Source organism: Cebus imitator, unplaced genomic scaffold (assembly GCF_001604975.1).
Source record: "Cebus imitator isolate Cc_AM_T3 unplaced genomic scaffold, Cebus_imitator-1.0 Scaffold318, whole genome shotgun sequence".
Taxonomy (NCBI): Eukaryota; Metazoa; Chordata; class Mammalia; order Primates; family Cebidae; genus Cebus; species Cebus imitator.
In genome coordinates this window covers 1,568,798-1,581,763 of record NW_016107633.1, presented here as the reverse complement: position 1 = coordinate 1,581,763, position 12,966 = coordinate 1,568,798, and the positions used below count along the sequence as shown (strand labels likewise).

General features: G+C 48.3%; 1 protein-coding gene across 1 annotated transcript in view; it reads left to right on the top strand.

Moving 5' to 3' along the window:
* The window catches only part of CHST8 (carbohydrate sulfotransferase 8), a 140,827-nt gene that overhangs the window by 13,753 nt on the left and 114,108 nt on the right, over positions 1–12,966 (top strand). The gene's annotated exons all lie outside the window — the stretch shown is intronic.

The following is a 12,966-nucleotide window of genomic DNA, read 5'->3' as shown; positions in this document are numbered from 1 at the left end:
ATCCAGGAGGGCTCAAACATCCCCTTCCTAAAAGACTCTCGAAGGCTCCCTTAAAAGGAAACAAAGGCTGCACCTTAATGAGATCTTTGGCCCTGAGGAGATAGATTTCTTTTCTTTCCTTTTCCTTTTTTATTTTTTAAGACAGTCTCTCTCTGTTGCCAGGCTGGAGTGCAATGGCACCATCTCAGCTCACTGCAACCTCTGCCTTCCGGTTCAAGCTATTCTCCTGCCTCTGCCTCCCGAGTAGCTGGGACTATGGGCAGGCACCACCACGCCCAGTTAATTGTTTGTGTTTTTAGTAGAGACAGGGTTTCACCACGTTGGCCAGGATGGTCTCCATCTCTTGACCTCGTGATCTGCCCGCCTCGGCCTCCCAAAGTGCTGAGATTATAGGCGTTGAGTCACCGCGCCCAGACAGGAGATAAGATTTCTTGCTCTCATGTTTGTTTCCTGTGCTACTGCGTGATGGATCTTCCCTGCATAGCTCTCTCCATCCAAATCTGCTGTCAGAGCCTCACCAATTTCAGGAGATGACTCAAGCCTTGTTTTGCTGGTCGGAAAGTGTTTAACAATAAAAATCATCAAAACTCCTGTCTTTCACCACTGCACACCACTGCTGATGTTTTCCTCAAAGGACAAGTGGACTTGTGTGGGATTTCTTTATGGTTCTCTGCCGTTCCAGCACCTCTGGCCTCTTCCCAGGGCAGCGTTAATTACCCGGGCTTAAACGAGGAAGGTTGCAGGTGGGGGCAAAGCGCGCAGACTGCTGTCAGCACAAAGCCTCGTGGGTTTTCGAAAGGGGAAATTTGATCTTGGGCAAATGTCAAGGCGTTTTTGAAATCTGTGTTATATCAGCTCATTGCTGGTGTAGGACTTCATCTGGATTTCATAAATATTGTATGGGACTCCCTCATTGCCACCTTGGCGGGCCAGAATGTACTACTGCCACGCCTTCACACACACACCGGCTCTCCGTTACAATTGCAATCTATCGCTGAGTTGTCATGAAAAGCCAATTGGTGATATTTCAATCACAGTATTCTTGTAACCAATTCCATTCAAATTCCGTTGGAAAGGGAGTTAAGGCTTCATCCTGCTGCTGGGAGAATGATATGCTAAATGGAGCTTCCTGGGGCTCTGGCAGCCAGCCAGGGCTTTGTAATTTATAGTTCACCTTTGTGGTTCTCCAAGTGACCTTGGAAACTGCACACTGGTGGATTTTTTAGCTTCACAGGCTGTCTTCCATCCCCTGGTGAGATTGCTCCCCAAGTGAGCGCTCCCTGGTCGCTCCCTGGTCCGTCAGGCAAGAGCCTGAGGGAGAGGATGTGGATTGGCGGGGGAGGCGAGGATCAGAATATTTCTTGTTGCTGCTGACCTTTCTTCTAAAATTACTGTCAGCCAGGAAACAGTCTAATGTTGTGCTTAAAGGTGGCTTGCAGGTGACAGGAGCCTCTCTCCAGCTCCAATACACAGCAGGTGATCCTGACAAAAAAAAAAGAGGAGGTACAATATTCGATTATGTTCATCAGCTATTTTTGGCTGAGGAATAAACAAAATGGCCCAAACTGCTGCCGTTGAAGATTGTAGCAGGGGAGTGGCATGTAGAAAAGATTAATGTACAATTAAAACCCATGTACGGGTAAATTACAGGGTGACAGCTATCTAATGCAAACACTGCAGACGTGTAATTAAGAGGAGTTACAGCACTGGAGTTTGAATTTGCTGAGGGAAGTACCAGGGTGCTGCTGGAGCCCAGAGGCAGGGGCACGCTGCTGAGATGGTGTGGGGGCTGCAGAGGTGACGAGGAGGAGTCCCTCAACATTGGGGCAGCCTTGTAACCATAACAAATCCATTGCCTGATGCACACAGCAAGTCAATGTGCCGAGATGCCAGGTTGCAGCAGAGAAAGAGGATTCGTGGTAAGGTCATGGAACGAGGAGATAGGAGGGAACCTCAAATCCCTCTCCTTGGGGAATGTGGGGTTAGGATTTTTAAGTTGTGGAGTGGGTGAAGTGTGGGGGTCGTTGACGGGTGGAAGAGTGCAGGGTGAAGTCTTGGGACCGGGAGAGAAAGAAGTTGTGTTCTCAGGCTGATTCCCATCCTCTAAGGGGAGTCCTCAGACTGTTGGCTGCAAGTTGGAGTCTGAAAAACGTCTTTTTTTTTTTTTTTTTTTTTGAGAGACGGGAGCTTCACTCTTATTGCACAGGCTAGAGTGCAATGGCACGATCTCCGATCACCAAAACCTCCCCCCGCCAACAGGTTCAAGCAATTCTCCTGCATCAGCCTCCCAAGTAGCTGGGATTACAGGCACATGCCACCATGCCTGGCTAATTTAGTATTTTTAGCAGAGACAGTTTCACCATGTTGACCGGGCTGGTCTCCTGACCTCAGGTGATTCGCCCGCCTCAGTCTTTCAAAGTGCTGGGATTACAGGTGTGAGCCACCGTGACTGGCCCTTCTGCTACAAGGAAGTGAGCCAGGGTGCAGCCTGATTAATGCTTAATTATAACTGTATTTCTGCCCAGAACCCAGCATGCAATTCTTGCCAACCCCAGGGGGATGGTTTCAATCTGGGATGTGGTGGAAGCCGCGGCTCCTTTGGGGCTCAGCCCACCTCTCTGGGTCTGCCCATCCCGGTTCCAAGCCTCCAGCCCTTTCTGGGGCCGCCCTGGTCTCCCCGACCTCCCACTCACCTTTGGCTCTGTGGCCTTCAGAGTCCATGGATGCCTTTTGTGTTTTTAATTTCTCCTGCTTTGTCAGCTTTTTAGGAATATGTTACATTATGTGGAAGTTGGATGCTAACAAGATTTGTATGAATAAATTAGACTCTTAACTGTTTTATGTTACTACAAAATTGAAATGGACTCCAATGACAGTCGGAATTAATGTTCTGTTGCCAATAAATGCCACTGAATGTGACTGAATCTTCAGTGCACTCTCTCCTCTTGGCATCTCTGGCCCTCTGGTCTTGCCCAAGAAGGCACCTCCCTCTTACTTCCAGCAAGGTGGGAGCTCGAGGATATCTCCCTGCTGGCCCCTGGGTGATGGTTGAGGTGCTGCTCTGCCCAGGCGTGCTCGAGGTCCTGCGGGGGCTGCCAGGAATATCTGTTGCTGATGCTCCCAGGGGCACCCAGTGATGGGAACTGCCCTGGGCCCCGGGGAGTTTTTTGCCCAAAGTCACACCCCATCCCGCCCCCAGGGACTGCTGCTGCTGTGGGTTCACCAGCCCCTTGTCTCCATTTGGGACCGCTCTGAAGGTCCCTCCCAGCCCCAGAGCACCTATAGAGTGGGCTGAGGCCTCGGCTAAGAGGCATTGCTGTCGGCTTGGCTTCTCCGTCTGCCGGCTCCTCCCCTCAGCTCCTTGCAGGGGGCTATCCTGAAAGTCCTCCCCTACAAACCTGTCTGCACCATCCACCCCAGAGCATCCAGGGAACTCAGTCCAGGATCCTGGCTCTTAGGGACTTACCTGTTCCTAAACCTGTGATCGGCCAGGTGAGTCCTCTTCTGCCGGGATCAGAGTCCTCGGGACAGAATTGCTGTTTCTGCCCTGGGACCCCTTCTTGAGCTCAGGACTGGGGGTAAGGCACCGAACAGGTTCTCAGCTTCAGTCTAGATCCCCACCCCCTACCCCCTGGGCTGGGTTCAAGCAGCAGCAGGGTTAAGGGCTCCCCCAGATCTGAGCTGCCAGACCTCAGCGTGCAGTGGGCCAGGCTTCTGGCCCTGGGTGAGGGGCTTTCTGCTAGGAAACTTTTTTTTTTATTTTATTTTTTATTTTTAGACGGAGTCTCATTCTGTCACCAAGGCTGGAGTGCAATGGTGCAGTCTCAGCTCATTGCAACCTCCACCTCCTGGGTTCAAGCGATTCTCCCGCCTCAGCCTCCTGAGTAGCTGGGACTACAAGGAGCATACCGTTACACCTACCTTTTGTATTTTTAGTAGAGACAGGGTTTCACTCTGTTGGCCAGGATGGTCTTGAACTCCTGACCTCATGATCCTCCCGCCTCAGTCTCCCAAAGTGCTGGGATTACAGGCATGAGCCATCACGCCCAGCGTCTGCAAGGAAACTTGTGTCCCCAAGGGGCAGGGCAGAACATGGGCTGGGGATTGGTGGGGTATTGGAACTGCTTCCCACAGCTGAATGTGGAAGGGAAGAATGGGGCTGGTAAAGTAGGGAGAAGGAATCTCAGACAGCCCAGAAATTAGGGGGTTCTGGACAGCCCAGGTGAAAAATTCAGCCACCCATGGGGCCAGGCCTCAGGGCAAGAGGGATGTGGTCTGGGATGCCAGGAGAGACCTGCTTTGGAGGGGGCAGTGGAACTCCGGCTGTCATCACAGGAAGGGATGGGGGTTTCCAGGGTGACCACGTATTCAGATACTCAAGAACAGAGGTCAATTTTTACGTAAAATTGCTTCCCCTCTAAAGTCCGGAGACTAATTCAGAATTTAAGACCAAAGCGCTGCGATGACCAAACCATATGTCTGTATATTACTTTGGCCTCTGGGCCTGAAGAATTTAGAGTCTAGAACTTCACTGGCAAAGTGGCTAATTTCTGCCTGGAGGATGAGGGCCTGGAGCTTAGTGTCTCACCAGAGCCCTGGAAAGGGCAGGAACCGCCAAGACCACAGGCCATGGGTGCTGAGCTATGGTGCTCAGCACCCAATGACTGTGGCCTCTGTTCTGGGACATCCTGTCTGCCGGGAAGGGAGTCAAAGCCCTCACCTGTGGGACTGCAGGAGGGTGGGCGTCTGGCGGGGCTCTGTGTGCCTCTGGATCCTGGCAGCCCGACCCACTCCCCTAGGACCCCGTGGATGAGTGGGTAGCAGAGGGGCCTATGGAGGACCCCCCCTCCATGTCCCCTATTTCCAAGGAATCTAGTCTGAGCATTCCAGCTTCCACCTTCACAAGTCTCTCTCTCTCTTTTTTTTTTTCTCCCGAGACAGAGTTTTGCTCTTGTTGCCCAAGCTGGAGTGCAATGGCGTGGTCTTGGCTCACTACAACCTCTGCCTCCTGGGTTTGGGCGATTCTCCTGCCTCAGCCTCCTGAGTAGCTGGGATTGCAGGCCCGCCACCATACCCGGCTAATTTTTGGTATTTTTAGTAGGGACGGGGTTTCAGCATGTTGGTCAGGCTGGTCTCGAACTCCTGATCTTGTGATCTACCTTGTGATTCAACGTGCTGGGATTACAGGCGTGAGCCACCGCACCCGGCCCCTTTTTATTTTGTTTTGTTTTGTTTTTAGACAGGGCCTCTGTCGCCTGGGCTGGAGTGCAGTGGTGCAATTTTGGCTCACTGCAATCTCTGCCTCCCGGGTTCAAGTGATTCTTGTGCCTTAGCCTCCTGAGTAGCTGGGACTACTGACACACACCACCACAATGGGCTGATTTTTGTATTTTTCATCATGTTGGCCAGGCCAGTCTTGAACTCCTGACCTCAAGTGATCTGCCCGCCTCAGCCTCCCAAAGTGCTAGGATTACAGGCGTGAGCCACTGGGTCCCACCAGAAGTCTTAGAGATTCCCCATGGAAATGCCTGTGCAAGAGCAAAGAGAAGATTAAAGTCTTACCATTCCTTTAATCCTTCTGGATCTGGTGTTGGCATACATGTCCCAGAGAAGGGGCTATCTTATGTCTATATCATTTTATATATGTAAACTCGTAAATCATATTCATTTTCTCAAAATGCAATAATCTTTATGTCTACATTTGTATATCATGAATTCTTTCCTATGGTGATGAATCTGTTTCTATCTTGCTTTTGACACCTGCACGGCATTCCTTCCAGTGAATTTATTGTAATTTATAGAACCGATTCCCTGTTGGACATTTTGGGGGGTTTTTGTTTTTGTTTTTCAGTTTTAAAGAATGTTGACATGAACCTTCTCGTGGTTTACCCCTGTGCCATCCCAGCATAAATTCCAGACTCTTAGTATTTCTCAACAAATCACCTTCCAGAAAGTCTCAGCTGTGCGTGAGCAGGCCTATTTTTTCTCATAATCACAACGGCACTGGGAATCTTTTATTTTTTATTTTTTAAATCTGTTTCAATTAGATAGGTTAAAGAGGGGCATAATTACTGCTTTTTTAACGTACATTTTATTTTTACCAAAGTTATGTATGCACATAGTTTCCGAAGGCAGAAATAATGAAAAGGCTTTTAACACTTCCACCAGCTCTCCGCTCCCTCCCTTCCCAGCTCTCCTGAGCTGTGTCCTGGAGGCAGCCACCTATGACTCTTGGAGCCATTTCCCCAGCAGGCGCTGCAGTTCTGCCTCCATATTTCTAAATAACACATGTACACTGCAGGTGCAAAATGGCCAGCCAGTTGTACAAGCATCATTTATTGCACATTCAGTCTTTGCTTGCTGATTTTTAAATGCCAGCTTGACCATTTGCTTAATTCCTGTATTAACTAGGGCCCCTTCTGGACTCTTCTGTTCTAATTTGACTATTCTAGTCCCGGCACCCATGATTTAATTGTCGTCGCTTAGGAATGCATTTCTAGTATCTTACCGGGGCAGGTACCCTCTTACTATGATTCTTGTATGATACCGCATTTTTATTCTTTTGGATATAATAGGGTGTCACATTTCAAATAATATCTAGTGAAGATTTTTAATTGGGATAGTGTTTCACTTACGTATAAATTTAGGATAAGTTTACAGATAAATTGACTATTTTTTGAGACAGTCTCTCTGTCACAAAATGTGTCACCCAGGCTGAAGTGCAGTGCTGCAATCTTGGCTCACTGCAACCTCCGCCTACCAGATTCAAGCGATTCTCCTGCTTTAACCTCCCAGGTAGCTGGGACTACAAGCACCTGCCACCACACCCAGCTAATTTTTGCATTTTTAGTGGAAACAAGGTTTCCCCATGTTGGCCAGGCTAGTCTCAAACTCCTGACCTCAGGTGATCCACTCACCTTAACCTCCCAAAGTGCTGGGATTGTAGGCATGAGCCACTATACCCGGCTTTACTGTATTTATTATGTATTACCGTACTGGGTCTTCTGATCTATGTACTCAACAACTATTTACGGAGAACCAAGTGTGTATGTGTCAGGTACTGTTCTAGGCACTGGGGATATGGCAGGAAGTGAAGCAGAGGTGAATCCCAGCCCCCATGGAGCCAACCTTCTAGCAAGGGCAGCAGGCAACGAACACTAATACACTTAAGTAAATCCTGGCCGGGTGCAGTGGCTCATGCCTGTAATTCCAGCACTTTGGGAAGCCGAGGCAGGAGGATCTCTTGAGGCCAGGAGTTCTAGACTAGCCTGGTCAACACAGCAAGACCCCCATCTCTACCAAAAAAAAATTTTTTTTTAATTAGCCGGGCATGGTGGTGTGCACCTGTAGTCTCAGCTACTTGAGAGGCTGAGGCGGGAAGATCAGTTGAGTCCAGGAGGCGAAGGCTGCAGTGAGCCATGATTGTGCCACTGCACTCTAGCCTGAGCAACACAGCAAGACCCTATCTCTTAGAAATTATATATTTATGTATATATATAATGAATTACGTAGTGTTAAAATGTGGCACTTGCTTTGAAAAGCCAAGTAAGCTCAGAGGGATTGGAAGTGTGGGGTGAGGGAGGAGGGGAAGGATTGGGGTGGGCCTCCCCGAGAAGGCGAGATGAGATTTGAGGATGGGAAGATGTGGGCCTTGCAGACAGTCTAGGCCAGTGGTTCTCAGCCTGGGCGATTGTATTCCCAGGGGAATTTGGCAAAAGCTGGAGACATTTTTGACTGTCATGACTCAGGGGGTGCTCCTGGCATCTGGTGGCTACAGTGCCGGGACACCCCTAAATACTCCATAGTGTACCTGACTGCCCCAAGGACAGAGGAGCATCTGGCCCCACATGACCATAGTGCACAGGTTGAGAAATCCTGACCTGTGTGAAGATGGATGTGGGCAGAGGGGGAACCCAGCAAAAGGAATGGGGAACATTGGGATTTGGGGGATAGGGCAGCTAGGAATGAGGCCATATGGGGGTGGGGGACAGGGGATGTGGGCCTTGCAGGGCAGAGTACAGAGTGAGGAGTTTGACTTTACTCTGAGTGCATAGGGAGCAACAGCAGGGTTTTGAACAGAGAAGTGCCACAATTGAAATTATATTTTAGAACCGGTTCCCTGTTGCTGCCATGATAAGGGGCAAAGAGGCCTGGCAATGGGAGAGGATGATCCATCCAGCAAGATGTTGGCAGTGGACGTGAGCAATGGGTTGAATTCCAGACATGTTTAAAGGCAGAGCCAACAAGATTTCCTGATGGGTTAGATGGGGTGTGAGGAAGAAATAGCTTTTGGTCTGAGTGACTGGAAGGATGGAGCGACCCACAGCTGAGGTGGGAAAGAGTGGGTGGACAGCTGTTGGAGGGTCTTAGGCTAAACATTCAGTGAAGGACAGACAGGATTTGGGATGTCCAGTGCACATGTAGTGGCAGATGTTGAATATTTGGTTGGATATACAAGTCTGGAGTTATGGAGAGAGGTTAGAGCTGGAGAGGTTATAGCCCAGTGCATTCTTCTTCTTGGCTGCCCTGAAAAGCCAATGCACAGAGAACAGCAGGAGTATTACAGCAAAGAAAGAGTTCAATGAGGGCCAGGTATGGTGGCTTGTGCCTTTAATCCCAGCACTTTGGAAGGCCATGGTGGGTGAATTGTGAGAGACCAAGAGCAGCCTGGGTAACATGGCAAAACCCCATCTCTACAGAAAATACAAAAAATTAGCTAGGTGTGCTGGTACGTGCCTGTGGTCTCAGCTACTCAGGAGGCTGAGGTCGGAGCATTTGCTTGAGCCCAGGAATTTGAGGCTGCAGCGAACTGAGATGACATCATGGCACTCCTGCCTGGGCGACAGAGCAGTTTAATAATTGCAAGGCCAGCCCGGGATTAGTTGGGAGATAAATTCTTAAATCTGTCTCCCCAAAAATTTGGAGGCTAGAGTATTTCAAGGATAGTTTGGTGGACGGGGGACTAGGGAATGGGGAATGCTGACCGGCTGGCTTGGGGATGAAATCACAGGGCGTCGATGTTGTCATCCTGTGCTATGTCAGTTTCTGGGTGGGGGTCACAATACCATTTGAACCGGTTTCTTGGTACGGGTTACTGGTCCAGGTAGCACTAGCTGGTTCATCAGAAAGCGATGTCTGAAAGATACCTCAAACACTAGTCTTAGGTTTTACAATAATGATGTTATCTATAGGAGCAATTGGGGATGGTGTAAAGTCTTTTGACCTTGTGGCTGATTTGTTAGTTTCACAAACGTAGCTTTGGTCTCTGAGCAAGGAGAGGGTTAGTTTCAGAAAGGGACTATTGTCGTCTTTGTTTTAAAGTTAAACTTTGGCCAGGCGCAGTGGCTCACGCCTGTAATCCCAGCAATATGGGAGGCTGAGGCCGCAGATCTCTTGAGGTCAGGAGTTTGAGACCAGCCTGGCCAACATGGTGAAACCCTATCTCCTAAAAATACAAAATTTGGCCAGACAGGCACACACCTGTAGTCCCAGCTACTTGGGAGCCTGAGGCAGGAGAATTGCTTCAACCTGGGAGGCTGCAGTGAGCTGAGATCACGCCACTGCACTCCAGCCTGGGCGACAGAGGGTCAAAATAAATACATAAGAAATAAAGTTAAACTATGAACTAAATTCCTCCCATAGTTAGCTTGACCTATGCCCAGGAATAAACAAAGACAACTTGTGAGGTTAGAAATGAAATGGAGTCAGCTATCAGATTTCTCTCACAGTAGTAATTTTTGCAAAGGTGGTTTCAGAGATACACATTTGGGAGTCATCAACATATAGATACAGTTTATTTTTTTTGAGATGGGGTCTTACCCTCTTGCCCAGGCTGGAGTGGAGTTGTGCAATCTTGGCTCACTACAACCTCCATGTCCCAGATTCAAGCTATTCTCCTGCCCTAGCTTCCTGAGTAGCTGGGACTGCAGGCATCTGCCACCATGCCCGGCTGATTTTTTTTTTTGTATCTTTACTAGAGATGGGGTTTCACCATGTTGGCCAGGCTGTTCTTGAACTCCTGACCTCGTAATCCACCCATGGCAGCCTCTTAAAGTGTTGGGATTACAGGCGTGAGCCACCGTGCCAGGCCAACATATAGATAGTTTCTAAAGCTGAAAGACTGATCGAGGTCAGTGAGGGAGTTAGTGCAGATAGAAAAGCAAAGGGAACCAATAACTGAGAACTGGAGTATTCTAACACGAAGACACCAGGGAGATGAGGAGGACCCAAAACAAGGCAAGAAGTGACCAGTGAGACAGGAAGAAACCAGGAGACTATCATGTCCTGGGAGCCAAGTGAGAAAAGTACACCACAGAGGAATGCATGGTCTTTTGTGCCCAATGCTGGTAGCAAGCCAGGTGGGCCGAGGACCAAGGGCTGACCAGTGGGTTCTGCAGTGTGCCCCAGGCAAGAACGGCTTTGGTGGAATCAGGGGAACAAAGGTGTGATTTCGGTGAGTCTATGGTAGAATGGGAAGAGAGACACTGGAGATTGTGAATAGAGGTAACTCAAGGTAAGTTTTGCTGCAAATAGGGCAAAGAAATGGGGAGATAGGCTGGGCATGGTGGCTAATGCCTATAATCCTAGCACTTTGGGAGGCAGAGGCCAGTGGATCAACTAAGGACAGGAGTTCGAGACCAGCCTGGCCAACATGATGAAACCCCATCTCTACTGAAAATACAAAAATTAGCCAGCTGTGGTGGCGTCTGTAATCCCAGCTTCTTGGGAGGCTGAGGCATGAGAATCGCTTGAAACCCAGAGGTGGAGGTTGCAGTGAGCTGAGATCGCGCCACTGCACTCCAGCCTGGGCAACAGAGTGAAACTCCATCTCAAAAAATAAATAAATAAAAAATAAATGGGGAGATAGGTGCTGAGGGAAGCAGAGTTGACACATTTTTGTTTTTTGGGTTTTTAGGTTTTTTTAGGATTGGAGAAATCACAACGTATCTGTATGCTGATGAGACTGATAGAATAGAACGTGAAAAACTGATGTGGCTCAGAAGGGAGAATTGCTTGGGCCCAGTCCTTGAGAAGCTTAGAGAGTACTGGAGCTGGTGGATGTGGGGGATTGGCCATAGGCAGAAGCACACACAGTTCTCCTAGGCTCAAAGCTGGGAGGACAGAACAGTGGGGGCAAATATGGTCACTACGATCTGGAAGTCCTTGTGTGCGTGCGTGCGTGCGTGCATTCTCTCTCTCTCCTTTCTCTCTCTCTCTCCTTTCTCTTCTCTCTCTCTCTCTCTCTCTCTCTCTCTCTCTCTCTCTCCCTCCTTTCTTTCTTTCTCTCTCTGTTAACAGCTTTATTGAGACGTAATCACATACCTCACCATCCCCCACCTGAAGTGCAACTCCCTGGTTTTCAGTATGGTCCCAGTGTTACGCACCCATCACCACCGTCAATTCTACAACATTTTCATCGCTCCAGAAAGCCTGTGCTATTCACAGTCACTCCCCACTCCTTCCTGCCCAGTCCTAGGCAAACACTAATCTGTTTTCTGTCTCTATACATTTGCCTATCCTGGACATTTCATGTCAATTGAATCCTACAATGTGTGGTCTTTCTCTTCCACTTAGCATAATAATGGTTTCAGGGTTGAGCCAGGTTATACTAATGGTACTTCATTTCTTTTTATGCCTGAATAATATTGCATTGTACAGATACACACATTTATTGTTATATTTCATCCATCTATGGATGGATATTTGGGTTGTTTCTATGTTTTGGTGATTATTAATAAAGCTGCTATGTACATATTCGTGGACAAGGTCTTTGGGGACATATGTTTTCATTTCTCTTGGGTATATACCCAGGAGTGGAATTGCTGGGACATTTGCTAAATCTATGCTTAACCTCTTGAGGAATTGCCAGACCGTTTTCCAAAGTGACTGCACCATTTTACATTCCCACCAGCAATGTGCAAACATTCTAATTTCTTCACCTCCTTGGTAATAGTTGTTACTTTTTTTTTTTTTTTTTTGAGATGAAGTGTCACTCTGTCACCCAGGCTGGAGGGCAGTGGCCTGATCTCGGCTCACTGAAACTTCTGCCTCCTGGGTTCAAGTGATTCTCCTGCCACCATGCCTGGCTAATTTTTGTATTTTTAGTAGAGACGGGGTTTCACCCTGTTGGCCAGGCTGGCTTCAAGCTCCAGTGATCCGCCTGCCTCAGCCTCCCAAAGTGCTGGGATTACAGGCGTGAGCCACTGCGTGTGTCCTGTCTGTCCTGATCACAGCCATACTAGTGTTTGTGTGCTAGTATCTCACTGTGGTTTGGGTTTGTATTTCCCTAATGAATAACGATGTTGAGCATCTTTTCATGTGCTTTTTTGCTTCTTAGGTGTCTTTGGAGATGACAGCTGAAAAAAAAAAACCACGTAATTTATAGATTTAGAAAGAAGAACTTTATTTCTTAAGAGGGGGTTCACAACTTGCAGGCGGGAAGTGAAACCTCCACCTGAAAACCGAAAGCAAGCACTTTAGAGGGAGGGCAGGTGGAACAGGACTTTATGCTGAATGGGCTGGCCAAGTATACATATTCAGCAAGTTACAGGAAGAGTATGAATATTCATGGGGGGGGTCTGGACGCATTCATACTGAACAAACATGCATGTTACATGCATCCCATGTTTACCTTGGGTTGCAGACTTTGCATTTAAATGCATTACAATTAGACCCTATATGTCAAAAGGCGAAGTGGGGACATGAAGGTACTCAGTGCACAGCCTCTGTAAACTGGCCAGAACCGGGCCATATTGGGTAGTCTCTTATCAAGAGAAAGTTACTGAAATCAGTCTCTTGTCCAATCAAAGTCGCAATTATGGCTGGTAAATCAGAGGGGTGGAGGGTCAGTTAGTGCCCTGCTGTGGGTGAGCTGCAATTGTCTTAGGTATTGTTTATCTCCAAACCAGGGCTTATTTAGCTGCTAGACAAAAAGAAACCCCTGTGGCAGTTAGAGAATAGTCTATT